At 41.2% G+C, this 27,691-nt stretch overlaps 1 long non-coding RNA gene, 6 other non-coding genes and 1 pseudogene across 7 annotated transcripts; 2 read left to right on the plus strand and 6 right to left on the minus strand.

The window, feature by feature from the left end:
* Positions 1-2,352: 2,352 nt before the first annotated feature.
* trnal-aag (transfer RNA leucine (anticodon AAG)) lies at positions 2,353-2,434 on the plus strand. The gene has a single exon. It is a non-coding gene; the product is annotated as a tRNA-Leu (tRNA).
* Positions 2,435-2,525: 91 nt separating this feature from the next.
* LOC134321202 (uncharacterized) lies at positions 2,526-3,826 on the minus strand. The gene is made up of 2 exons (XR_010013796.1): positions 3,312-3,826; positions 2,526-2,948 (listed from the first exon to the last, which is right to left on the minus strand). It is a non-coding gene; the product is annotated as an uncharacterized LOC134321202 (long non-coding RNA).
* Positions 3,827-4,048: 222 nt separating this feature from the next.
* On the minus strand, positions 4,049-4,121 carry trnar-acg (transfer RNA arginine (anticodon ACG)). Its single transcript has one exon. It is a non-coding gene; the product is annotated as a tRNA-Arg (tRNA).
* Positions 4,122-4,527: 406 nt separating this feature from the next.
* LOC134321611 (uncharacterized) lies at positions 4,528-6,664 on the plus strand (annotated as a pseudogene).
* A 1,097-nt stretch (positions 6,665-7,761) lies between these two features.
* trnah-gug (transfer RNA histidin (anticodon GUG)) lies at positions 7,762-7,833 on the minus strand. The gene has a single exon. It is a non-coding gene; the product is annotated as a tRNA-His (tRNA).
* A 7,460-nt stretch (positions 7,834-15,293) lies between these two features.
* trnaa-agc (transfer RNA alanine (anticodon AGC)) lies at positions 15,294-15,366 on the minus strand. The gene has a single exon. It is a non-coding gene; the product is annotated as a tRNA-Ala (tRNA).
* Positions 15,367-24,201: 8,835 nt separating this feature from the next.
* Positions 24,202-24,273, minus strand: trnah-gug (transfer RNA histidin (anticodon GUG)). The gene has a single exon. It is a non-coding gene; the product is annotated as a tRNA-His (tRNA).
* A 193-nt stretch (positions 24,274-24,466) lies between these two features.
* On the minus strand, positions 24,467-24,539 carry trnar-acg (transfer RNA arginine (anticodon ACG)). The gene has a single exon. It is a non-coding gene; the product is annotated as a tRNA-Arg (tRNA).
* Positions 24,540-27,691: the final 3,152 nt, after the last annotated feature.

The raw sequence follows: 27,691 nt of genomic DNA on the forward strand, positions 1-27,691 counted from the left end.
CAGTAACAAAACAGCTTTGTAAGGCAAGAACTGAACAATTAAAAAAAGCATGTAATTCGACATAGAATATGTGGGTATTAATATGTACAACTCAGTGCATTATTAGGCTGCACATAATTATAGTTTAAACGGTCCTCTTTTTACTATAGTGTGTTTGAAACGGCTGGGGGTACAATTAGTTGGTGTGGAGAACATGTTACACATTCACTATGCAATTGTTTCAAGCTGATCACTTAGAAATATCTCACCAAGTATAAATTCTTTAACTTTCTTAACAAACCATGTAGTACGGGACAATGCCGCTTACCCAACACAGTAAGAAACAACTCACCCGAACAGGGACTTGAACCCTGGACACAAAGAAAAACATCTCTGGAGGAGAATTTTGCAGGTAGATTACAAACAGATTCCTTTCTTTCACCTTTTTCCTTTTTTCCTGTATCAATTGCACGATTGTTTTCCAGTCATTAAAATGTTATGTGCATTTATATGTGGCAAGAGAAAAAAAATCCATAAAAATCAAATTGAGTTAGCAAAGAACCTTGAATTATACTAAAGAGTTCTTCAAGTAGAAACAGTTCTACCAAGAACACAAAAAGAACCCTTTCAAAAAACATTAATTGGTCAGTTGGAGATCTCATATGGGGCTCCCTTTCGATTGATATATGGTTTACAGCCTAGTGACAAAGTGTACAGTGCAGCAAATGGGTTACAGTCAGTAAATTTACCATACATAATAATGTGAAAAGATTAAGCAGTTCATACAAATGGTGGTGTCGATGGTACCCAAGCTAGTCAGGATGAGGTCTAAAACGCTAAGTTCAGGTCACAGTGTCCCATGAGGCGTGGGTTTGAATCCCACTTCTGACTGCTAGTGCTTTATACACATTTATGTCTTTAACCCTCTAACATACAGTACATAATAATGTGAAAAGATTCAGCACTTTGTACAAATCTTTGGCCATGTGGGGGTGTTGTTGGTAATTGGCATTAGGACCTTGCAAGCATGTCAGGATGGCCGAGCAGTCTAAGGTCTAAGGTCTAAGTTCAGGTCGCAGTGTCCCCTGGAGGCGTGGGTTCAAATCCCACTTCTGACATCTCATGCTTTATGCAAGTTTACTTCTTCAGAGGACACAGCCATCAGGGAATACAGTTTGCATGAACTGGGTGTACATGGTCTGCAACAATGCTGAGGTAGGTGGTACGTGTCAAAGTAACATCCACATGGATACCAGGACCCAGGCTTTTGATCTCTAAAAGTGTGAGAAATTTAAACATGTATTCATCCTGATCATAAAGTATGTTTACTCAGCGTCTATTTACATTGTTACAGCAGTATTTTACAACTGAAATGTTCACATTATTTAAATGTATGTAAAGTACATTGTATACTAGCTGTTTACTTTTTTCCTAAGTAAAAACTGTCATTACCTCAACATGTCATTACCAACACATATCTTGTTGTGATGGTAAAAACACTTAGTGATGGTAATTACAGGTTTTTAGTTTCACCATCACTATCTTATTAACTATTTAATAATTAAAGCTAATTAAGGCTAAATAAGCATAATGGTTTTATTATACAAGGAAACATTAATTTTCACTGATTAGTCAATATGGCCCACAATTCTCCTTTACCCTTTGTAAATTGTAATGTACTAACAGATCATTGATGCTGCATTATAAAGTGGGGGTTCAACGTGTTTAAGCTCACGTACTCGCGTTTATCGCAGCCTTTAGGACGAACTGAACCAAATCGTAACTTTGTACCACTGACAGACTGTCTTAAGGGTTGATGCTGCATTATGTAGGGGCCAAAATAGTGCAGGATATACCAACTGTTTAGTGCAGTGCAATAACAAAGCAGCTCTGTGAAGCAAGAACTAAAATTATGATGCATGTAATTCAACATAAAATATGTGGGTATTAATATCTAAAACTCAGTGCATTATTAGGCTGCACATAAATATAGATTTAAATGGTCCTCTATTTACTACAGTCTGTTTAAAACAACTAGATGGTATGGAGAACATGTTACACACACAGAGTGCTATTATTTCAAGCTTATCAAGTACATGCTATTTTACTTAGAAATATCTCACAAAGTACAAATTCTTCATCATTCTAAACAAAGCACGTAGTACGGGACATTACCGCTCACCTAATGCAGTAAGAAACAACTCTCCCGAACGGGGACTTGAACCCTGGACCCTCAGATTAAAAGTCTGATGCTCTACCGACTGAGCTATCACAAGTGTGGCAACAGCACTTGCAACCTCTTTAACTTCTATTGGAAAACGCAGGTAGAAATTGCATACGTAGTTGCTCGTTTCGATCGGCACCTTAACCAGTGGTAGTGTGGCCGAGTGGTCTAAGGTGCTGGATTAAGTTTCCAGTCTTTTCGGGGGCGTGGGTTCGAGTCCCACCGCTGCCAACTCATGCTTTTCGTTTTTAAAAGAAAGTTCATGAGCTGCAATCAAATGGATTGCATAAACGGTGCTTGAGTTAGAGATCTCAGACACATGTCAAGTCTTAATTTATTTATATAGCGCTTTTTACAATGAACATTGTCTCAAAGCAACTTCACAAAATCCAGGACCAACAGACTGTGGCAGGGAAAAACTCAGGAAGAAACCTTGAGAGAAACCAGACTCAGCAGGGACCCGTCCTTCTTGGGTGGCTTGAAGGATACTTTAAATTAATAGGATTTACACAAATCATACAAACACAAAATTAAATTGAACTGAAAGTTGTAACTAGCAAAAAAATAATGTAAGTTCTTCATTGTTCAGTCCAGTCTGTGATAAAGTCCGTTTTAAGTTCTGGACATTTTTGGTGCAAACACGCCAGGTGTCCGTCACATCTAGTAGGAGCAGCATTGTTGGCACTGCAGTCTCGACTTGCAGTCTTTAACCTCGAGAGGGTGAACAGGTTTCTGTCAGAGCCACCTCGGGTTAAAACAACAGAAGATGTTGTTACAATGTGAAATCGTTAAGAGTAAAATATCAGAGAGTTTTACAGGTTTAGACTCCAGCACTCTAACAGGTCAACGTGATTGACATGAAATGTGGCCACTGTTTTTGTAAATTTGCAGATTGCCTCCACCTAGCGGAAATTTTAAGAAATGCAATATATTACAGGTTAGAACAGGGGTGGGGAACCTCCGGCCCGTGGGCCGTATACGGCCCCCCCGCTCAATCAAATATGGCCCGCCATATATTTCCTAGATTTTATTGTCTGGGCTTTATGCAATTAATTAAACTTTAGACGATACAACAGACATAACAAATACGAGTTATGTTGCCACATACCGGTTGCGTGTTGCCACGACATCATTGCCCCCAGATATTCCACAGCTGGTCAAGACCAAACATTCACAACCGTCACATGATAAGGTAAGTCTGAAATCAAATATAAACACTACATACCATCAGCATCATGTATTTATAAAGCCTATATTAATTTGGCTCTATGTTGCGTCATTGTAGTCTGTGGCCCGTGACCAGATATGTAATTATTAATCTGGCCCTCAGTGGGTAGAAGGTTCCCCACCCCTGGGTTAGAACATGACATTAAAACAACCTCTTTGTTTCTAAACTCACTGTCCATTTTATCAGCTCCACTTACCATATTGAAGCACTTTGTAGTTCTACAATTACTGACTGTAGTCCATCTGTTTCTCTACATAATTTTAAAACCTGGAGAACGCGGGCATTGATCTCACTACCTCTCGCATGCTAAGCGAGCACTCTACCATTTGAGCTAATTCCCCGTACAAAGAGCCGAGTAGGCAAATTTTTGCTCAAGTCCAATCATAAAGACCAATTCCAATACCAGGAGTCGAACTCCGCCGCCTGGGTGAAAACCAGGAATCCTGACCGCTAGACCATATGGGAAACTGCAAGGCTCTGCACCGGCTGACACCAGCATCAGCCACTTCTTTTCGCTCTGCCAAGCCTTTGTCACCTTAACAAGACCTGCATTGTTGGATCTGGGGTACAGAGAACCACACACAAGGAGTTAGAGAGAAAAAAAGGCATAAGGTAACCGAGCCAGCCAGGAGTCGAACCTAGAATCTTCTGATCCGTAGTCAGACGCGTTATCCATTGCGCCACTGGCCCCTGCATGAGTGTGGTCATGACCTCCCTGAAGCTCCAGCCCCATTTCTGTCTCTTGACCGAGGAGAGAAGCACGGCATACAAAAAGACAGTGCCATGACCTGGATTCGAAACGGGGTTGCTGCGGCCACAACGCAGAGTACTAACCACTATACAATCAAGCTTCCCAGTGGTCAGCCACTGGTGGCTCATGTTGACTGCTCCTTGATAGACTCCCTCATATACCGGGAGTCGAATGCAGGCCACCTGGCTAAAAGCAGTTTAGAGCCAAGTGTATTATGCTAGCAGGGGCCCCCAAGGGGGATAGGTCTCAACTGAGGTGCCAGACTAAACGTACAGCCCAATGTCGGCAGCAGGACGTTGCGTGATGGAAGCAAATTATCAATCTCTTATCAATCTCGTATTGACAATGGCTACAACACTGATCCAGTGTGGCTCCTCACAGGTACCACATTACTGCGCAGGAGAAAGGCCTGGCAATCTACTTCCGTACTATGCCAAGAAAACTTGATGTAGCGTACAACTAAAGGAATGCGATATAGTGCTGGAAGATGCGCCCCTAGGTCGAAAGGCACTCAACAAGCTACTGGGGAAGAGCCGATGGTCGTCTTGAGTAGGATCAATGCTTATGATGCGCCAGGATCAAAGCCGCAAGGTCGTCTTGGTGCTGATGTCGCTTGGTCGAAAGGGAAGATCAAATTAGATATATCATCAGACTAGGAACTTGGAATGTACGAACCATGAACCAAGGCAAACTCGACATTGTCAAAGCCAAAATGGACAGAACAGGACTTGATTTACTCAGAATTAGTGAACTAAAGTGGACTCAATCCGGACATTTCCAGTCAAACGAACATTGGGTCTACTATTCTGGAAATGATAACCAAAGACGAAATGGCGTTGCCTTTATTCTTAATCGAAGACTGGCCAATACTGTCCTGAAGTACAACACAGTCAGCGATAGAGTCATCTCGATACGACTACAAGGAGCACCAATCCATGTCACAGTCATACAAGTCTACTCACCAACAACAGATGCCAAGGAGGAGGACGTTGAACTATTCTATGAACAAGTTCAAGAGGAAATTGACAGGACGCCAAATCAAGACTTACTCATTATCATGGGAGATTTTAATGCCAAAGTGGGCCATGGCAAACAAGGAACTGTTGTTGGAAAGTTTGGACTTAGCAAACGAAATGAAGCTGGAGAAAGATTAATTGACTTTTGTACAAAAAATCAACTGTCCATCATGAACACTTTCTTTCAACATCACAAAAGGAGACTCTACACATGGACATCACCAAATGGGGCCTATAAGAATCAGATTGACTACATATGTGTTTGCCAAAGATGGAGGTCGTCTATCATTACCGTGAAAACACAGCCAGGAGCTGACTGTGGAACTGACCATGAACTTTTAACATCAAAAATTAGAGTCAAGCTGCACAAACGGACTAGACAACAGGCTGTTCCTAACTTTGACTTGACCAAAATACCTGAAGTTTTCTGGAATAGTCTGCACAACCGGTTCACATATAAAGACTATTGTTACCGAAGAAGCTAGCAAGTCAATAAACAAGAGACAGAAAAGACCCCAGCAGCCGTGGATAACAGAAGAGACTCTAAAGATCATTGAAGAAAGACGAAGGGCAAAGGCAAAAGGTAACAAGCAGGCCAGGGACAACATCAGTAAAAGACTAAAGAGAGCCATTCGAACAGACAAAGAACTTTATTACCAAAAGATATGTACAGAGACAGAAAGTGAACATCTGAAGGGAAAGACCAGGAAGGTATACCTAAAGATCAAAGAGATACGACGAAAGTTTCAACCAAGAGTGGGCATGCTAAAAGACGCCAATGAGAACAAACTAACTGAGCCAGAACAGATCAAGAAAAGATGGAAAGAGTACACGGAGCACCTCTATAAGAACGACTCAGTGATATGGGAAGAAATGGAGACTGGCAATGATAGAGAGCCAAACATCCTGAAAGATGAAGTCATCGCTGCGATTACACTTCTGTCAAACAACAAAGCGCCTGGATGTGACAATATTCCACTAGAGCTAATAAAGTCTTCTGAAGCAGCAGTTGATGTAATCACATGCCTGTGTCAACAGATATGGACAACTGGTAAATGGCCCAAGGACTGGACAAGATCAGTGTTTATTCCTATTCCGAAGAAGGGAGATGTTACTGACTGTGGAAACTATCGTACTATTGCGCTCATACATCATGCCAGCAAAATACTACTGAAGATCTTACAAAGACGGTTGAAGCCTTTTCCTTTGACAGAGAGCTGCCGGAGGAACAAGCAGGATTCAGGAGGGGCAGAGGTACAAGAGATGTGATTGCTAACATTAGGTGGATAATGGAAAAGGCCAAAGAATACAACAAGGAGATTTATTTTTGCTTCATTGATTACAGTAAAGCCTTTGACTGTGTTGATCACCAGAAACTTTGGATTACCATGAAGGATATGGGTGTGCCGAGCCATCTGATCAGCCTCATTAGGAACCTTTATACCGACCAAGAAGCAACAGTCTGAACAGAACACGGCGACACGGCATGGTTCAAAGTAGACAAGGATGCATCCTGTCGCCATTTCTCTTCAATTTGTACGCAGAAGCCATTGTCAGGAAGGCTGGACTAACTGAAAAAGAAGAAGGAATTAAAATTGCTGGACGAATCATCAACAATCTTAGATATGCAGATGATACAACTCCGATAACAACAAGTGCAGATGGAATGAAGGACTTATTACGGAGCATCAAGCTGGAAAGCTCGAACATGGGGCTGTTACTCAACACAAAGAAGACAAAGATATTGACTACTGCCAGATACGACCGGGACACATTTGAGATGGATGGCGACGAACTGGAAGTTGTAAAGGACTACAACCTACTCGGAGCGTTGATCACTCAAGATGCGGAAATGACACCGGAAATCAGACGGAGAATAGGTATGGGGAAATCAACAATGAAGTCACTGGACAAGGTCTTCAAATCGAGGAACATTTCACAATTGACGAAAATACGCCTTGTACATAGTTTAGTCTTCTCTGTGGTAACGTACGGATGTGAAACCTGGACGATAAAGAAACAAGACAGAAGAAGAATCAACGCCTTCGAAATGTGGTGTTGGAGAAGGATGTTATCAATACCTTGGATCAGAAGAACAAACAAATCAATTTTGGAACAAATCAAGCCAGACATGTCACTTGAATCAAGGATCCCTAAGCTACGACTTGCCTACTTTGGACACATCATACGAAGAGAGCGATCACTGGAGAAGGACATCATGGTCGGAAAAATAGAAGGAACAAGGCGAAGAGGAAGACCAGCAACTCGATGGCTCGACACAATCACAGTAACAGATTCCTACAGATCGTTCATCCATCAAGTCGCCATGGATCGAGATCGAGCCGTAGGCCAATAAAAAAAAAAAAGACCATATGGGAAACAGCAAGGCTCAGCACCAGCTGACGCCATCATCAGCCACTTCTTTCCACTCTGACAAGCCTTTGTCACCTTGACCAGAGCTGCATTGTTGGATCTGGGGTACAGAGAACCATACACAAGGAGTTAGAGAGACAAAAAGGAGGAGAGCATAGAAACCTTCCAAGCATGGCATACAAAAGGACAGTGCCGTGACCCGGATTCGAACCGGGGTTGCTGCGGCCACAACGCAGAGTACTAACCACTATACGATCACGGCTTCCCAGCGGTCAGTCACTGGTGGCTCATGTCGGCTGCTCCCTGATAGACTGCAGTCATAGTTCCAACAGAACAAGACGCTTGAGCAACAGCAACAAGGCGCAGAGGAACTATTAGGCAAAAAATAGTCAAACCCGGGCTGCCTGGGTGAAAACCAGGAATCCTGACCGCTGGACCGTATGGGAAACTGCAAGCACAGCACTGGCAAAGACAAAGAAAGGGAAGCGATTCAGTCCGATTTGAACAACTTTAAACCAACGGTTGCTGTGTCGCGGAGCCTGGGATTAGTTCTGCTGGCAGACAAAGCCATTTGTTCATGAATCAGGGCCTGAACAGAGAAACCGACCGACGTTGAGGTGATTCGGCTCCGGACCCTCCCCTGCAGTTTTCCTTCAGCGGACAGGTACACGTTTTTCAGGTGCTCACAGTGAATTGTTGGCTTCGCTACCCTGTTTAATTTGTTTCTACTAATAATTGATAGTGTAGCACCTACACTTGCTAATAACAGTAACAAAAAGGCACTAACATTTAACTAGGTTCGAACAGCGGTATACTTTGAAATCAAGAGAGGAGTTAAGGTGAAGTTAAACAGCTAACACATTTATTGCCACACAAGCAATGAAATATCACATATAGCGCTGCAAAAAAAACCTTAGAAATAAAGAAATGAAATAGCTAATAGGAATTATGTTAAGTTCAAGAGATCTTCAATTCAATACCACTCCTTATATTTAAAGAGGTATAGATTCAAAAATTAAGTTCTAGTCCTTGAATGTGTGTATTAAAGGTATTTTCCTATGGCTGTTTTACCCAGGTAGAGTAAATAGTGTGAGTAGGTTCTTATCTGGTCCTGGGCAAAAACTCTGATATATCCGGAGTCTTCTGTAAACGGTAGGCCACACCGCTTCTACGACCATCAACAGTTTCACAGGGCTGGGCTCGCCATCACAATTCTCCAAGTCTTTCTGTGCGTCTAAGAAAAACCAATCAACACAGATAGTGCAGAACAATGAATGCTCCTATTATTTTATGTTCCCTAAAATTAGATCTCATTAAGTTCTTTTCTTCATTTCAGAACATCTTATAACTGTACAAAAACTAAGGATGCACCTTGACTACAAATGATTAATTAACATTCATACATCACAGCAACATTGACATTTAACATGTAAGGAATTACCATACATCACTTCAGTATTGGTATTTTAGCACTGACTAATGAATTACTACTCTTTTCCAACTTTTTAGCTGTAACATGTGCAATTATCCCTTTAACATGAATTTGAATTGAACCATCACTAAACTCCATTAATATGTACATTATGATAACCAAAATATATTCAATCATAGCACAGTTGTGCTGTAAATAATTAAGATGTATCAATCTAACCAAACTGAATGACTTAACAGAATATGTGCACTGTGCCTTTAAGGCTCCACCACGCTATTAGTAATTCTACTTGCTAACTAGCCATTAGCGATTAGCATAGCTTTACTTTTAAATCATTTCGACAAGCATTAAAGAACATTCTCATAACTCCAATTGGTTTTTTATTCCTTCCATTTCTAATGAAAAGCGTATGAACTCAAAAGAAAGGTGTACTCTTCCTTTACAGTGGCTAGCTAGGCTATCAGAACAAACTCACGGAAGTTTCAAACATTTATTACTTGACAGAAAACCGCCTCCCTCACGTTCATAGCTGGAACTCTGAAAAAAAAACAAAAAAAAAACAGTTTATTAGCTCTAATATATGCTAAAAGTCAATATTTTAAACCATTATGTAGTATTTTGTACCGAATATTGCTCAGCTGGTCTGCAGCAATCTCTCAAGATCTATCAAGCCAAAAAGAGAAAAACTAACGAAGGTAAAGTCTTTTTCTACCACTGCGCCCTATTTTGGGGACGACAAGTAATTACACCTCTTAAATGACTTTTGAGGTTTTAGTAGCTCCATATTTCATATGGGTTACAATAGCATACGCTTCAATCAGGCTCTAAATCTCTTGAATCATACACTAATTTCATGTTATAGTTCGCCTACAGATTTATACTTCTATCATTACCACTTAGTTATGCCACTTACTTATTAACTGTCATTATATGTGTTATGTTTTGTTAATTTAATAAACATTACAACGATTCAAAACTTAGCGCTGTGGTTTTAATTACTTCGGTGAGAAAAATAATCGGCTTTATGTACTTACCCCAACAGAAGGGGACTGATTTATTTAGCCTAACCAAACAACTAAATGTTGGTGGTGCCTCGTGAAGCTATTAATTATAAAACAATAATTAAATGCAAATCTCTCTTTTACGCTACAATAATGACCACTTCCCATACCCATAAAGAGACCAAAAAGCCATGAGGTAACCAAGTCAGCCAGTAGTCGAACCTAGACTGACCTGATTTTTGATGCTGCATTTCAGTGAGCAATGACGCAACGAGTTCATATTCCGTTTTGCCTTCAAGTGTTTCAGCTCATGTACTCTTTTCTATATTATGTGTTGCTTTTAAACCATCACAGACTCAGTTTATTTAAAACGTTCATCTCAGCCTTTAGGACGAACTTTAAAAAACTGTCTTTGTAACACTGACAGACTTAAGTGTTGATGCTGCATTTTAAAAGGGAATGTTGTGAATATCAGCGGTTCATCTTTTACCAAGCAGTTCACTTAATAAACAATCAAAAGGTCACGTAACGATACAAAAAAGTGGTGTTAAAAATACGAGACATTACAAATTTCGAAAATTAAAAGTTATTGCATGTTTGTCAATTTAAAAAAGTCAAACAAAACGATTAATTACAGAGCCTAAATGTCTTTGTAACACGTACAGACTGACCTGATTTTTGATGCTGCGTTTCAGTAAGCAATGATGCAACGAGTTTCATATTACGTGATGCCCTTAAATGATCATAATGTTTCTGCCCTGGAGAATGTGGGCATCGATCCCGCTACCTCTCGCATGCTAAGCGAGCGCCCTACCATTTGAGCTAATTCCCCTGACGAAGAAACCACCTTTGTAATGTACTAACAGAGCAGAGCGTTGATGCTGCATTATGTAAGAGCCAAAATAGTGCAGGATATACCAACTGTTTAGTGCGGTGCAATAACAAAGCAGCTCTGTGAAGCAAGGACTGAAATAATAATGCATGTAATTCAACATAAAATATGTGGGTATTAATATCTAAAACTCTTAGATATTGCATTATTAGCATTATTAGGCTGCACATGAATATAGATTTAAACTGTCCTCTATTTACTACAGTCTGTTTGCAACAGCTGGGCGTACAACTACTTGGGGTGGAGAACATGTTACACATATAGCGTGCTATTATTTCAAGCTGATCAAGTACATGCTATTTCACTTGAAAATATCTCACAAAGTACAAATTCTTCAACTTTCTAAATAAACCATGTAGTACAGAACATCCCTGTTTGGGCAAGTCATTTATTAATGCGTTGTGTAAGCGGTTACACAACGCATTAATAAATGACTTGCCCAAACAGGGACTTGAACCCTGGACCCTGATGCTCTACCGACTGAGCTATCCAGACTCTGCAACCTGCTTTAATCCTCACAAGGATGTGACATAAATTACAAACTTTAACATACGTTGTCCTGTAAAACTTCAATTAATATAAAAATATTTTATTGCCAAAAGTATTTACTCATCTGCCTTCACATGCATATGAACTTGAGTGACTCCCATTCTTAATCCAAAGGGTTTAATATGATGTCGGCCCACCCTTTGCAGCTATAACAGCTTCAACTCTTCTGAAAAGGCGTTCCACTTCTTAGTGCTACATACAGTACATCAGTTGTATTCCACACCGATCAGCATGCAATGAAACTTTCCAACGCAATATTAACTGGATTCATATTATGCCATCTAGTGGACGATTGAATAGCCTACAGCAAGCACAAACAGGGTTTGAGTTCTTAATAAATAATGCAGTCAGTTTAAAACCCAACAAGAAGGCTGTACCTAATACACTCATACCAGAGAAAACACACCCTAACATGCTAGTGCTGTTACAGTGCTAAGAATGGTCCACCCAAAAAACATAATTTGATCAGTTGGATCTTAGTCGGTGTGGGCGAAAGTGGTATCTCTGACATCCCAGGAAGAGTCTAAAAGGGTTTGGAACATAGTCGTATCATCATAGCAGTACAACACAGTTTTGTCCGTAGCATCCGAAAATATCCAGAAGCTAATATACAAAAAACGTTTATTTTAATAAACTTACCTTGTTGAAAAAAGTATGACCACAATTTCTAAACAAACACAGTATCCGCTGCTGCAGTCTCTACACAAACTATTCTGCACTGAAATCGCAAGGACACATTTTATGGATATTACGGTAATGCACTGAAAACGCGTCCTACAGTCATGCAAGCACATACAACAGTGTGTGAGTTTACACTAATCAACCATAACATTAAAACCACCTTCTTGTTTCTACACTCACTGTCTATTTTATCAGCTCCACTTACCATATAGGAGCACTTTGTAGTTCTACAATTATTGACATGAGCACCACAGAGCAGGTATTATTTAGGTGGTGGATGATTCTCAGCACTGCAGTGACATGGTAGATATAAAGATATAGACATACTTTATTTGTTATAGACATAGTACAATAAAATTATTTCTTTGCATATCCCAGCTTGTTTGGAAGCTGGGGTCAGAGTGCAGGGTCAGCCATCGTACAGCACCCCTGGAGCAGACAGGGTTAAGGGCAAGGACCCAACAGTGGCTGCATAGCAGAGCCTGGATTTAAACCGCCAATTCTGGGTAATAGCCCAAAGCTCCACCCACTAGGCTACCACTGTGGTGGTGTGTTAGTGTGTGCTGTGCTGGTATAAGTGGATCAGACACAGCAGCGCTGCTGGAGTTTTTAAATACCGTGTCCACTCACTGTCCACTCTATTAGACACTCCTACCTAGTTGGTCCACCTTGTAGATGTAAATTCAGAAACGATCGCTCATCTATTGCTGCTGTTTGAGTTGGTCATCTTCTAGACGTTCATCAGTGGTCATAGGACGCTTCCCACAGGGCGCTGTTGGCTGGATGTTTTTGGTTGGTGGACTATTGTCAGTCCAGCAGTAACAGTGTTTAAAAACTCCAGAAGCGCTGCTGTGTGTGTCTTATTGCAGGGGAGACACACACACACCCCACCCATTCACCTATAGGGCAATTCAGTGTCTCCAATTAACCCCAGGAAACCCACGCAGACACTGGAAAAACATGCAAACTCCACACAGAAAGGACACAGAGCGCCCCGCTTGGGGCTTGAACCCAGGACCTTCTTGCTGTGAGGTGACAGTGCGACCCACCAAGCCTCCCCTTAAATCTGACTCTCCTGCATAAATTTGTAATAAAATCTTCTCTGTCTTACTTAGCCTTCTGCTTCCTTGTATAGAAATAGGCTAAATACAGGGGGTAGAAAGTCCTGCTGTCCACTACAAAGGACATTGAATAAAATTGCTGTACATTTTTTAAATCTTTTAAAACTATTTGATTATTAGGAAAAGATTACAAGAAAGATCATGAGCTGCCACACACCCACAAATGTGACATTACTAAAAAGCCCAGGGTGTACTCTATAAAGTACAGTAGTACTCAAATGGATTGCATCAATGGTGCTTGTGTTAGAGATCTCGGACACATGTTCCCACAGGGGACAAAAATGAATTGCTCTGTCTCAGGAGGATATGTTAATTAAAACTCATAATGTCACTCATTACAGTTTAATTTAGAAATACAAGATCTGATAACTGACCTTACAAATTTTGAAGCAGATCTGTGATGGAAATGTTGTGTTTCAATAAACAATAAAAGTTATCAGTAGTGCTGGACAATAATTCGATATCGATATATATCGCGATAGAAAATGTTTCAATAACGGTGATATGATTTTTAAACAAATTCGATCGATATGCATAACGTCAGCGCGCTTTGCCCGTGTTACTTTTTTGCGGAAGCATTTCTGCTCGCAGGTGTTCCCACAGGGACGCAATTCAACAGCGCACCGCAAGCGAGTAGTTCTCCATCAAAACAGTGCAGTAATACACTCAACATAAATGTCAACCACCAACACAATTACAGAAGAAGTAGTACTACTGAGTACTAATAGTACTGAGTACTAATACTACTGAGTACTAATACCAGTTATTACTACTACTTCTTATTAGTTGTGGCGCGCTACGAATAAAAGCACCAACGGGATATTTGCGTTCCACTGTTGCCAGATTGGGCTGTTTTCCTCCTAATTGGGCGGTTTTTTTTCCCAAAAACTATTTAATAGCATTTAAATAACACTTCTATTGAAAAGAGAATATTCAGTTTTAAGAAGCCCCAGCATTGTAGAAGGCTACTAAAAGTAAAGTTAATTTTCAATGCTGATTTGGCTTAATAGTGTTGGTCAGAATGTATCATGTTCTTGAAAGAAAGAACATGATACATGTTTTCCATGCATTCACACTGGCCTGTTCTGGGGTTCAAATAAGTCTCATCAGTACACACAAGTTTGCAATCAAATGAAGTATTGCAAAGGAATATCTTTGAAATTCTGTTAAGGTTATAGGCTATATTTTAGTTTTTCACAGGGAAAATGAGAAAAAATTAAAAGCTTATTATGCTAGGCTTGATGTAATTCTACATGGTACTCACTGCCATAGGTAAACGAGTGAGTGACCAAAACACTACTAGATCAACAGCTACTAGCCACATACAAAAATAAGGTATCAGACAGTTTCTGTGCCACCCCTGTGTGAGCAATGGTCTCAGTTTGGCCACCCCTATGGAAATTGTCCGGCTCCGCCACTGTCCACAGTTGAAAAAGAAGCAGACGAAATAGCTGATAAGAGATGAAGGACTAATTCAGTGGTGTATTCAGCTTGTATTTCTTGCCAGAAACCAGAAAAGAGGTTTGCAGGTACCGCCATCCAATTTTGGTGTTTTTTGCAGTTTTTCTGACATTTGTGTTATTCATATCGATATCGGAATTATATCGTATCGACCGAAATTAGGAGTTGTATCGTGATATAAATTTTAGCCATATCGTCCAGCCCTAGTTATCAGGAGCAATTCCTTAGAAGGACACCAAAGGGGTTACCAAAAGTACAGTTGTTATACATCAGGTGTGCCCAATACGTCGATCGCGATCTACCAGTTGTTCGCACAGTGCATACTGGTACATCTCCCCTCATTCTAACAGGTCAGCGTGATTTACATGAAATGTGGCCACTGTTTCTGTAATTTGCGGTTTGCCTCCACCTAGTGGACATTTTGAGAAATGCAATTTATTACAGGTTAGAACATAACATTAAAAAAACCTCTTTGTTTCTAAACTCACTGTTCATTTTATCAGCTCCACTTACCATATAGAAGCACTTTGTAGTTCTACAATTACTGACTGTAGTCCATCTGTTTCTCTACATAAATTTAAAACCTGGAGAATGCGGGCATCGATCCCGCTACCTCTCGCATGCTAAGCGAGCGCTCTACCATTTGAGCTAATTCCCCTGATGAAAGACCCTCCTTTAACCTTTGTAAATTGTAATGTACTAACAGAGCGTTGATGCTGCATTATGAAAGGGCCAAAATAGTGCAGGATATACCAACTGTTTAGTGCAGTGCAATAACAAAGCGGCTCCAAGAAGCAAAAACTAAAATTATGATGCATGTCATTCAACATAAAATATGTGGGTATTAATATCTAAAACTCAGTGCATTATTAGGCTGCACATAAATATAGATTTAAACTGTCTTCTATTTACTACAGTCTGTTTGAAACAGCTGGGCATACAACTATTTGGTGTGGAGAACATGTCACACATACAGTGTGCTATTATTTCAAGCTGATCAAGTACATGCTATTTGACTTACAAACATCTCACAAAGTACAAATTCTTCATCATTCTAAATAAACCATGTAGTACGGGACATTACCGCTTACCTAATGCAGTAAGAAGCAACTCGCCCAAACAGGGACTTGAACCCTGGACCCTCAGATTAAAAGTCTGATGCTCTACCGACTGAGCTATCCAGGATCTGGAACCTGCTTTAATCCTCACAAGAATGTGACTTAAATTACAAACTTTAACATACGTTGTCCTGTAAAACTTAAATTTATATAAAATGTTTTTATTTCTGTTTCGGCTCTCTTGAAAGCGATTATATCAAGTTTTAGGTGAAGTATGTTGCTGCTTACACGCACAACGAAAAACATCTCTGGAGTAAAATTTTATGTTATGTGCATTTATATGTCTTCTTCTTCTTACGCCTTACCACCCAACTTTGGGCATAGGCCACGAACAAGTGCTCTCCAGTCATCGCGATTCTGGGCCATCTTTTCCAGTTGTCCCCATGTGTACCCCGACCTCTTCACATCCGCATCTAGGTCACGGCGCCAGCTGTTTCTTGGCCTGCCCCTCTTCCTTTTCCCTTGTGGATTCTGTAGTGTTTTGTATTACTGCAATAAATATCCACACCACTGTAGCTATTTAGCCGACAGGCATCTTTACTCAGACTGAACTCTTTCCTCATGTACACACCGGGACACCCCCAATCCCCTGTATGGAACGCCAAAGGGACCATACTACATCTCCCCTTCCCCAAAGTAGAACTATAACAAAGTGGCATGAAATACAGTTATCAACTGAACAAGATAACATTTATAACCGTTCCCTATTCTTCTAGGTTATATAGTCTTTAAGCCACCCTGGGGCTTTAACTTCCCTCTTTAGGTGAGCTCTTTGACTCCTCTCCCCCGTCCTCTCTTCTGGTTCCGCTGTCTGCTGTTCCGTGTCCTCCACAACCTGTGGAGGGGTTTGTAAATCTGGTAAAAGTCTGAGGTGTGCTTTGTTTCTCCTCACTTCCTCTGAATCTGTCTCCACTACATAGGACCGAGGAGTGTCAGCTTCTCTCAGTACTGTAGCAGGCTCCTGCGTGTTTGTAATCCAGACTCTCTGACCTGCTTTTAGTTCTGGTCTGGCAGAAGCTCTATGTCTGTAGTTATAGGTAACTGTCTGAGCATGTTTCAAACGTTTGTCCTTCTCTGCAAAAGCTTTCCTGTTTGGCCACCGTGGTTTGAGTTGACCAGGTGAAACGGGCAAAGGTGAGCGCAGCCTCCTGCCCATTAGGAGTTCTGCAGGTGAAGGTCCTTGATGCAGCGGTGTAACCCGGTACGCCAGCAAGGCCCTGTATGGGTCTGCCTTCTTTTTCAAGATGCCTTTGACTGTTTTCACAGCCCTCTCTGCCTCCCCATTGCTCTGTGCAAAGTATGGGCTGCTGGTCACATGTCCGAAATCGTAATCTGTGGCAAAAGAGGAGAAGGAACTTGCAGAAAACTGAGGTCCATTATCAGTTATAAGTATTTCAGGCACACCATGCCTAGCAAAAATTGATTTCAGGGCATTGATGACCCCCGCTGATGTGGTTATTGGGGTCTTTATTATTTCAATGTATCGAGAATAGTAGTCTACTACCAGTAAATAAGAGTCATTGTCCCAGTAAAACATTTCTGCTCCAACTTTCTGCCAAGGCCGCTTAGGCAGCTCTGAAGGTATCATTGGTTCTGGTTGTAGGCGTTGATACTTAGCACAAATCTCACACTGGGCCACAATTTTAGTGATTTCAGCACTCAGTCCCAACCACCACACAGACTGTTGAGCCCTCAATCTGCATTTTGTTATGCCCATATGTCCTTCATGTATTCGGGCAAGCATTTCGCTTTGCAATGTCTCTGGTATGACAATGCGTTGCCCTTTCATCAAGATATTACCATTCATGTGTAACTCACTTTGGTGGACCCAATAGGGTTTTAGTAGCTGGGGCAGCTCCTCTTGTCGTGGCCACCCTCTCTTGCACTGTAGTATTAGTTGGCTGCAGATGACATCCTGCTGCTGGTGTTCTGCTATCTGTTGAAGCTTAGACGGGGATGCAGGTAAACTTTCACGTACTGTGTTAATGAAGACCTGCACCTCCCCCTCCAGCTGTGCTTCTTCCGATGTCAGTGGGCGCCTTATTGGAGCCCTGGACAGTGTGTCTGCTGTAATGAGGGCCTTTCCTGGTACGTGTACTATGCTGTATGTAAACCTGAGCAGTCTAAGGCGGAATCGCTGAATTCTGGGAGGCAAGTCATCCAATGCTTTTGTCCCTAACAGGACAATGAGGGGTTTATGGTCTGTCTCTATTGTGAATTGTAGTCCAATTAGGTATGAGCTCAACCTTTCACAGGCCCAGGTGACAGCCAGTGCCTCCTTTTCAACCTGGGCATAACGCTGCTCCGTTTCAGATAGGCTCCGGGAAATGTAGGCGACTGGACGCCACTCTATGTTATCCTGCCTCTGTACAAGGACAGCCCCGAGGCCAAAGGATGATGCATCAGCGGACACTTTTGTCTTGGCTTGTGGTCTGTATTGAGCCAACACTGTTGGTGATGCTAGCTCCTTTCTGAGTCTGTCGAAGGCTGTGTGCTGCATATGACCCCATGTCCAGTCATTGTCCTTTACCAGCAGATCCCGGAGTGGTTTGGTAGAATCGGCAAACTGAGGAATAAATTTTGCCACATAAGTGACCATCCTTAAGAAACGTCTAACATCTGCCGTGTTCTGTGGAATGGGCATGTCTGTGATGGCTCTGATTTTCTCGGGGTCAGGCTCAATGCCTGCTGCACTAACTTTATGTCCCACAAACAAAACCTCAGGCTGTGCAAAGGTGCATTTTTCGTTTAGCGTTAGACCTGCCTCCTGAAGTCGTGACAAAACAGCTGTGAGTCGCTTATCATGTTCTGCCCTATTCTCTCCGCACACCAGGACATCATCTGCATGACATATAACCCCTTGTAGTCCGTCTAAGAGCTGGGACATGCGTCTCTGAAAATGCTCTGGACCTGAGTTGATCCCAAAAGGTAAGACATTGAAACAGAAACGGCCAACAGGGGTGATAAATGTTGTGAGCTCTCTACTCTGTTGTGCTAAGGGTATCTGCCAAAACCCACTACGTGCATCAAGTTTTGTAAAAACTTGTGAGCCATCCAGCTGTGCTAATGACTGGTCCACTGATGGTAGTATATGCCTTTCTCTGCATACGCCCTCATTGAGCTTGGTGAGGTCAACACAAATTCTAATTGTACCATTGGGTTTTGGGACAACAACCATACCGGCACACCACTCAGTAGGTTTTTCTATCTTTGAGATTACCCACATTTCTTCCATTCTTTTCAGTTCCTCTTTTACTTTTTTTGTTAAGGGGATTGGCACACGACGAGGAGTGGTCAGAGCATAGGGGACAGCATTCTCTTTCAGGCGGATGTGATAATTACCCTTGAGTCTCCCTAATCCAGTAAACACCTTTGGGAATGTATTTTTGAAGATCATTCCTGAGTCCTCTTTCTCACCCAGCGTGTTAATTTCCTCAATTCGTTCGACAAGGTGTAATGCTGTGAGTGCTGGTAAGCCCAGTAGTGGCCTGGCCAAGTTATCAATGACAAATACCGGTTGAGTGGAATTCAAGTCCTTACATTCAAGTCTGCTCTGAATCTGTCCTACCACGGGTATCCTGTTGTTATTGGGGCCAAACAGTCTTTTAGGGGTGTGCAGTAGAGGGCCGTCTCTGTTGTAACTATACAGTGTGGTGGGAATGGCTGTCACTGCTGCACCTGTGTCAAGTTTAAAATACACCACATCCCCATTCATTTTAATATCTGAGTACCAGCCTGTATTGTCTGACTTCACCTCACCCAGAAAAAGGCTGTCCTGAAAGAGTTCCTCTTCCTCTGCCATCTCGTGCACAGGCTGCTTAGATCTGCATACAGCCGCAAAGTGTCCTCTTCTGTGACATTTCCTGCATTCAGACTCCTTGGCAGGACAGTTCTTCCAAGTGTGTGGTGGCGATCTCCCACATTTATAGCACACAGACGAATTTCCAGGCGTGATCTGTTTAGATCTTTGTGGTGTGCGTCCTTCGTTCTTACGTGCAGGTGAAAGCGCGTGCACATCCTCACTAGGCTCTTTGTGTGCGTGGACGCTAGCGCAGCGCAGCAGCATTTGCTGCTGTTTCACAGTCTCACTTTGTCTTACTAAGTTTATAGCTTTAGTCAAGGTCAGTTTTGCATCCAACTGTAGCTTTTCGGAAAGGGAGACGTCTCTTATGCCTACTACGATGCGATCGCGGATCAGTTCATCTCTAAGAGTCCCGAACTTGCAGTATTCTGCCAATTTGTGGACTGCTGTGATAAAGCTTTCAGCTGTTTCCCCTGGCTCTTGTTTCCGCATGTTAAATCTGGCCCTTTCGAATATAACATTATGTTCGCCTATGAAATGTTTGTCAAAACACTCTTTAACTTTACTGTAGATTAATCGTTCGCCCTCCTGTAACTCTGACGCATTTAATATATCCTCCGCTTCATCTCCCATAGAATATATCAATGTGTTCACTTGGAACGCCTCATCCCTTTTATCCAAACTAGATGCAACTCTGTACCTTTCAAATCGTCTGATCCATTTGGTCCAGTTCTGAATATCTCTGCAGTCAAACTTTTCTGGCGGGCATATGCGAAATGTATCTCCAACGTGACTCGCAGCTGCGGAGCCTCCCGTGCTTATGTCCTCTGTGTCAGACATGACGGCTCACTGCTTTATTTTCTTTTAGAGATCCCACTTCTGACACCATGTAGTGTTTTGTATTACTGCAATAAATATCCACACCAATGTAGCTATTTAGCCGACAGGCATCTTTACTCAGACTGAACTCTTTCCTCATGTACACACCGGGACACCCCCAATCCCCTGTATGGAACGCAAAAGGGACCATACTACAGATTCCAGAAGAGGGCCAGCATTTATATGTGGCAAAATAAAAAAATCTATAAAAATCAAATTGAGTTAGCAAAGAACCTTGAATTATACTAAACGGTTCTTCAAGTAGAAACAGTTCTAGCAAGAACACAAAAAACCCTAAAGAAACACTTCTTAAGACTTCTTAGTCTTAGTTTTTTATTATTTCAAATGCCATTCATTGTTTCAAATGCCATTCATTATTTCAAATGCCATTAATAATTTATAATCACTGATTTGTGAGATATCAGCAGTAGTAGGTCATGTTTAACTGGTTTAATATTGTTTAAGCGCTGATTATCGGCTGTTTTTCGTGAGTATGTTGGGCGGTTTTCCAAGCATTTTGGCTTAATTTGAAATGCGCAATCTGGCAACCCTGGCTGAAGCGTTCATTCATATTTTGGAGCGATGTATGTTTGTATGCTAGAATATAAATAACATCTTTTACAAACTGCTGTCTATTTACATTGACATTTTCCCTTCTGTCTAAACCTTGAAATTGGGTTTGTAAAAGTAAGCGATACAGTAGATAATATATTTAATGAGCTGAACTAACTGAGAGAAGCGCTAACGGTGGTGGAAGAGTCTAAAAGAGTTTGGAACATAGTCGTATCATCATAGCAGTACAACACAGTTTTGTCCGTAGTATCCGAAAATATCCAGAAGCTAATATACAAAAAACTTTAATTTTAATAAACTTACCTTGTTGAAAAAAGTATGACCACAATTTCTAAACAAACACAGTATCCACTGCTGCAGTCTTTACACAAACTTTTCTGCACTGAAATCGCAAGGACACATTTTATGGATATTACGGTAATGCACTGAAAACGCATCCTACAGTCATGCAAGCACATACAACAGTGTGTGAGTTTACACTAATCAACCATAACATTAAAACCACCTCCTTGTTTCTACACTCACTGTCCATTTTATCAGCTCCACTTACCATATAGAAGCACAAAAGTTCTACAATTACTGACTCTAGACTGCTCACTCTGTTCTTCAATGGTCAGGACCCCCACAGGACCACCACAGAGCAGGTATTATTTAGATAGTGGATGATTCTCAGCACTGAGAATCAAGGCAGTGGTTAATTTTTCCTGGTTCAATCGATTAAGACTCCCATGAAGTCACCCAAATGTCAAAGCATCCCCACACAATCACACTTCCACCACCTGGTGGTATGATGGATGTTCTTATTGTTTCTTATTATGGAATACATTCATTCATTCACTGCCTGTTTTATCCTGGTAATGATCACCGTGAGTCTTTTTTTCAAAAAAACTTCAAAAACTAAATAAAAAAAGATAACAATAATATCATTTCAGTTATATCAATAGCAGTGATCAAACTAAGAAATAAAACTCTGATGCATTTTAATATTGTAGCATTATAAGTTCATGTGTTTCTGTCAAAACAAAACAAAAAAGGTATGTAAATAAAACTGTTTAAGAGTAAATAGGGCGTTAATGACATGGTAACACTGACAGACTGGCCTAAAGATTGATGCTGCAACGAATTTCGCCTTAATTTTATCATTTCAGATTCCGAGTTGCTGCCAAATGATCATAATGTTTCTGCACTGGAGAATGCGGGCATCGATCCCACTACCTCTCGCATGCTAAGCGAGCGCTCTACAATTTGAGTTAATTCCCCTTACGAAGACCCCACCTTTACTAATGTACTAACAGAGCGTTATAAAGTCAGGGTGCAAGTGTTTAAGCTCAGACTCAGCTTTATAGTCATTCTATTATATAATACAATATTAACTGTATTCATATTATTCAATCTTGTGGACGATTGAATAGCCTACAAGAAGCACAAACCGGGTTTGAGTTCGTAACAAATAATCCAGTCAGTTAAAAAGCCAACAAGAAGGCTGTACCTAATATACTCATACCAGAGAAAACACACCCTAACACGCTAGTGCCGTTACAGTGCTAAGAATGGTCCACCCAAAACATTATTTGGTCAGTTGAAGTGCTCATATGGGGCTCCCTTTCTATTGATATATGATTTACAGCGTAGTGACGAAGTGTACAGTGCAGCAAATGTGTTACAGATTATTACAGACAAATCTTAGTCCAAGTGGGGTGAGGGTGGTATTAATCATATCCTGGCTTGTCAGGATGGCCGAGCGGTCTAAGGCGCTGCGTTCAGCTTGCTGTCTTCCCTGGAGGCGTGGGTTCGAATCCCACTTCTGACAGCACATACTTGATATAAATTTATGTCATTAACCCACTACCATACATAATAATATGAAAAGATATAACAGTTCATACAAATCTTAGTCCTAGTTAGTCTTAGTTTTCTATTACAAAAACTATCCTTTACCCTTTGTAAATTTTAATGGATTAACAGAGCATTGATGCTGCATTAAGTAGGAGTGCAACGTGTTTAATCTCACATACTCTTTTCTATATTATGTGGTGCTTTTATATCATCACAGACTCAGTTTATTTAAAATGTTCATCCCAGCTTTTAGGACGAACTGAAAAAAATAATAACTGTCTTTGTACCACTGACAGACTGACTTAAGGGTTGATGCTGCATTTAAACAGGATGTCGTGAGTTTCAGCTGTTCATCTTTTACAAAACAGTTCACCAGATGAAAAACCAACAAAATGTCACGTACCGCTGCTTTAACCAAAAACATTCATCAAAATTGAAAAATTACAAGTTATTGCGTTTGGCAATTTAAAAATCAAAAATGATTTGAGTGAAAACAGAGCATCATTGTAAGATGGTAAATTTTGATGCTGCGTTTCAGTGAGCATTGACGCTACAAGTTTCATATTACGTGATGCCTTAAATGATCACAATGTTTCTGCACTGGAGAATGCGGGCATCGATACCGCTACCTCTCACATGCTAAGCGAGCGCTCTACCATTTGAGCTAATTCCCCCTACTTTGAACCGCCTTTACCCTTTGCAAATTGTAATGTACTGACAGAGCAGAGTGTTAATGCTGCATAACTGTCTTTGTACCACTGACAGACGGACTTAAGGGTTGATGCTGCATCTTTGTTCCCGATTTGAAGGTATAAAGCATGAGCTGTCAGAAGGGGAATTTGAACCCACGGCTCCAGGGGAGACTGCGAGCTGAACGATTGCTTGGCCATCCTGACTTGCTTGCACGTTAACAATGCCAATTTTCCTCAACACCCCCACATGGCCTAAGATTTGAACTGCAAGCTGCTTGAGCTACAGCAACAAGGCGCCGAGGAACGAATATAGAGTTTTGCTCGAGTCCAAACATTAAGGCCAATTCCCAAACCGGAAGTCAAAAACCTGGGTAAAAATCAGGAATCCTGACCGCTAGACCATATGGGAAACTGCAAGGCTCAGTACCGGCTGACGCCAGAATCAGCCACTTCATTCCGCTCTGCCAAGTCTTTGTCACCTTGACAAGACCTGCATTGTTTGATCTGGGGTACAGAGAGCCATACACAAGGAGTTAAAGAGACAAAAAAGAGAGAGAATAGAAACCTTCGAAGTACGGCATACAAAAAGACAGTGCCGTGACCCGGATTCGAACCGGGGTTGCTGCGGCCACAACGCAGAGTACTAACCACTATACGATCACGACTTCCCAGCAGTCTGCCACTGGTGGCTCATGTCGGCTGCTCCCTGATAGACTGCAGTCATAGTTCCAACAGCATCAGCCACTTCTTTCCGCTCTGACAAGTCTTTTTCACTTTGACAAGACCTCCATTGTTGGATGCATTGTTGGTGCTCCATACACAAGTAGTTAGAGAGACAAAAAAAAGGCATGAGGTAACCGAGCCAGCCAGGAGTCGAACCTAGAATCTTCTGATCCGTAGTCAGACGCGTTATCCATTGCGCCACTGGCCCATTTGACTACAGTTCGACTTTCCTGAAGCTCCAGCCTCATTTTGGTCTCTTGTCCGAGGAGAGAATAGAAACCTTCGAAGCACAGCATAGAAAAAGACAGTGCCGTGACTTGGATTCGAAACGGGGTTGCTGCGGCCACAATGCAGAGTACTAACCACTACTGTATATGAGCATTGCTTTCCAGCAGTCAGCCACTGCTCCCTGATAGACTGCAGTCACAGTTCCAACAGAACAAGCTGCTTGAGCTACAGCAACAAGGCAACGAGGAACTAATAGGCAAACAACGAGCACAACAGGGTTTGAGTTCTTAAAAAATAATAATAATCTTAATAAATAATCCAGTCAGTTAAAAACCCAACAAGAAGGCTGTACCTAATACACTCATACCAGAGAAAACACATGCTAACATGCAAGTGCCGTTACAGTGCTAACAATGGTCCACCCAAAAAACATTATTTGGTCAGTTGGAGATCTCATATGGGGCTCCCTTTCTATTGATATATGGTTTACAGCCTAGTGACAAAGTGTACAGTGCAGCAAATGGGTTACAGTCAGTACATTTACTATACATAATAATGTGAAAAGTTCGTACAAATATTGGGCGAGGGTGGTGTCGATGGTACCCAAGCTAGTCAGGATGCGGTCTAACGTGATGCATTCAGGTCACAGTCTCTCATTGAGGCGTGGGTTTAAATCCCACTTCTGACTGCTAATGCTTTATACAAATTTATGTCTTTAACCCTCTAACATACATAATAATGTGAAAAGATTCAGCAGTTCGTACAAACTGACTTAAGGGTTGATGCTGCATTAGGGGCCAAAATAGTGCAGGATATACCAACTGTTTAGTGCAGTGCAATAACAAAGCGGCTCTGTGAAGCAACAACTGAAATTATAATGCATGTAATTCAGCATAAAATATGTGGGTATTAATATCTAAAACTCAGTGCATTATTACGCTACACATAAATATAGATTTAAACTGTCCTCTAATTACTACAGTCTGTTTAAAATAACTAGTTGGTGTGGAGAACATGTTACACATGCAGTGTGCTATTATTTCAAGCTTATCAAGTACATGCTATTTTACTTAGAAATATCTCACAAAGTACAAATTCTTCATCATTCTAAATAAACCATGTAGTACGGGACATTACCGCTTACTTAATGCAGTAAGAAGCAACTCGCCCGAACAGGGACTTGAACCCTGGACCCTCAGATTAAAAGTCTGACGTTCAACCGACTGAGCTATCCGGGCTCTGCAACCAGCTTTAATCCTCACAAACATGTGACTTAAATTACAAACTTTAACATACGTTGTCCTGTAAAACTTCAATTAATATAAAATGTTTTTATTTCTGTTTCGGCTCTCTTGAAGGCGATTATATAAAGTTTTAGGTGAAGTATGTTGCTGCTTACACACACAAAGAAAAACATCTCAGGAGGAGAATTTTATGTTATGTGCATTTATATGTGGCAAAAATCCATAAAAATCTAATTGAGTTAGCAAAGAACCTTGAATTATACTAAATAGTTCTTCAAGTAGAAACAGTTCTAGCAAGAACACAAAAAACCCTAAAGAAACACTTCTTAAGACTTCTTAGTCTTAGTTTTTTATTATTTCAAATGCCATTCATCATTTATAATCACTGATTTGTGAGATATCAGCAGTAGTAGATCATGTTTAACTGGTTTAATATTGTTTAAGCGCTGATTATCGGCTGTTTTTCCTGAGTATGTTGGGCGGTTTTCCATGCATTTTGGCGGACTTTGAGATGCGAAATCTGGCAACCCTGGTTGAAGCGTTCATTCATATTTTGGAGCGATGTATGTTTGTATGCTACAATATAAATAACATCTTTTACAAACTGCTGTCTATTTACATTGACATTTTCCCTTCTGTCTAAACCTTGAAATTGGGTTTGTAAAAGTAAGCGATACTGTGGATAATATATTTAAAGTGCTAAACTAACTGAAAGAAGCGCTAACGGTGGTGGAAGAGTCTAAAAGGGTTTGGAACATAGTCGTATCATCATAGCAGTACAACACAGTTTCGTCCGTAGTATCCGAAGATATCCAGAAGCTAATATACAAAAAACGTTTATTTTAATAAACTTACCTTGTTGAAAAAAGTATGACCACAATTTCTAAACAAACACAGTATCCGCTGCTGCAGTCTCTACACAAACTTTTCTGCACTAAAATCGCAAGGACACATTTTATGGATATTACGGTAATGCACTGAAAACGCGTCCTACAGTCATGCAAGCACATACAACAGTGTGTGAGTTTACACTAATCAGCCATAACATTAAAACCACCTCCTTGTTTCTACACTCACTGTCCATTTTATCAGCTCCACTTACTATATAGAAGCACTTTGTAGTTCTACAATTACTGACTCTAGACTGCTCACTCTGTTCTTCAATGGTCAGGACCCCCACAGGACCACCACAGAGCAGGTATTATTTAGATAGTGGATGATTCTCAGCACTGAGAATCAAGGCAGTGGTTCATTATTCCTGGTTCCACAAAGTTGAATCAGTTCATCTGGACACAAGTTTGTTGTAGAGATACGTTTCGCCACTTAATCCGAGTGACTTCTTCAGTCTGAGCTGGTGGTGAATACCCCAACCTTATATGCAGCCGATTTGCATAACGACCGATCACCGTCCATTGCATAACAATGGAACCGGTGATCAGGTCCATATGCAAATCACAATGACCATTAATTACAATGGTCATGTGTGTCTTTCACTATGATTGGGGTATAGCTCCTATTACGGCGTTGTAAGATGGTGAGAGATGTACTCTCAGGCCCCCTCCCCGGTTCAGAGATGGTCGTTCCCTCTTCACATAGATGGCCTCTTTGACTCCCCGTTCAAACCAGCGTTCCTCCTTGTCAAGGATCTGCACATCGTCATCATTAAATGAGTGGCCGCTGGCTTGCAGGTGGGTGTAAATCACGGAGTCCTGGCCAGAAGAGGTTGATCTTCTATGTTGGGCCATCCGTGTAGCCAGTGGTTGTTTAGTTTCCCCGATGTACAGTTCCCGGCAACAACAGTTCCTAACAGCATACACTACTTTACTCTGTTTGTGTCAAGGAACCCGGTCCTTAGGGTGAACTAATTTCTGGCGTACCGTGTTCTGGG

The sequence above is a fragment of the Trichomycterus rosablanca genome, chromosome 10 (genome assembly GCF_030014385.1).
Source record: "Trichomycterus rosablanca isolate fTriRos1 chromosome 10, fTriRos1.hap1, whole genome shotgun sequence".
In the NCBI taxonomy this organism is placed as follows: domain Eukaryota; kingdom Metazoa; phylum Chordata; class Actinopteri; order Siluriformes; family Trichomycteridae; genus Trichomycterus; species Trichomycterus rosablanca.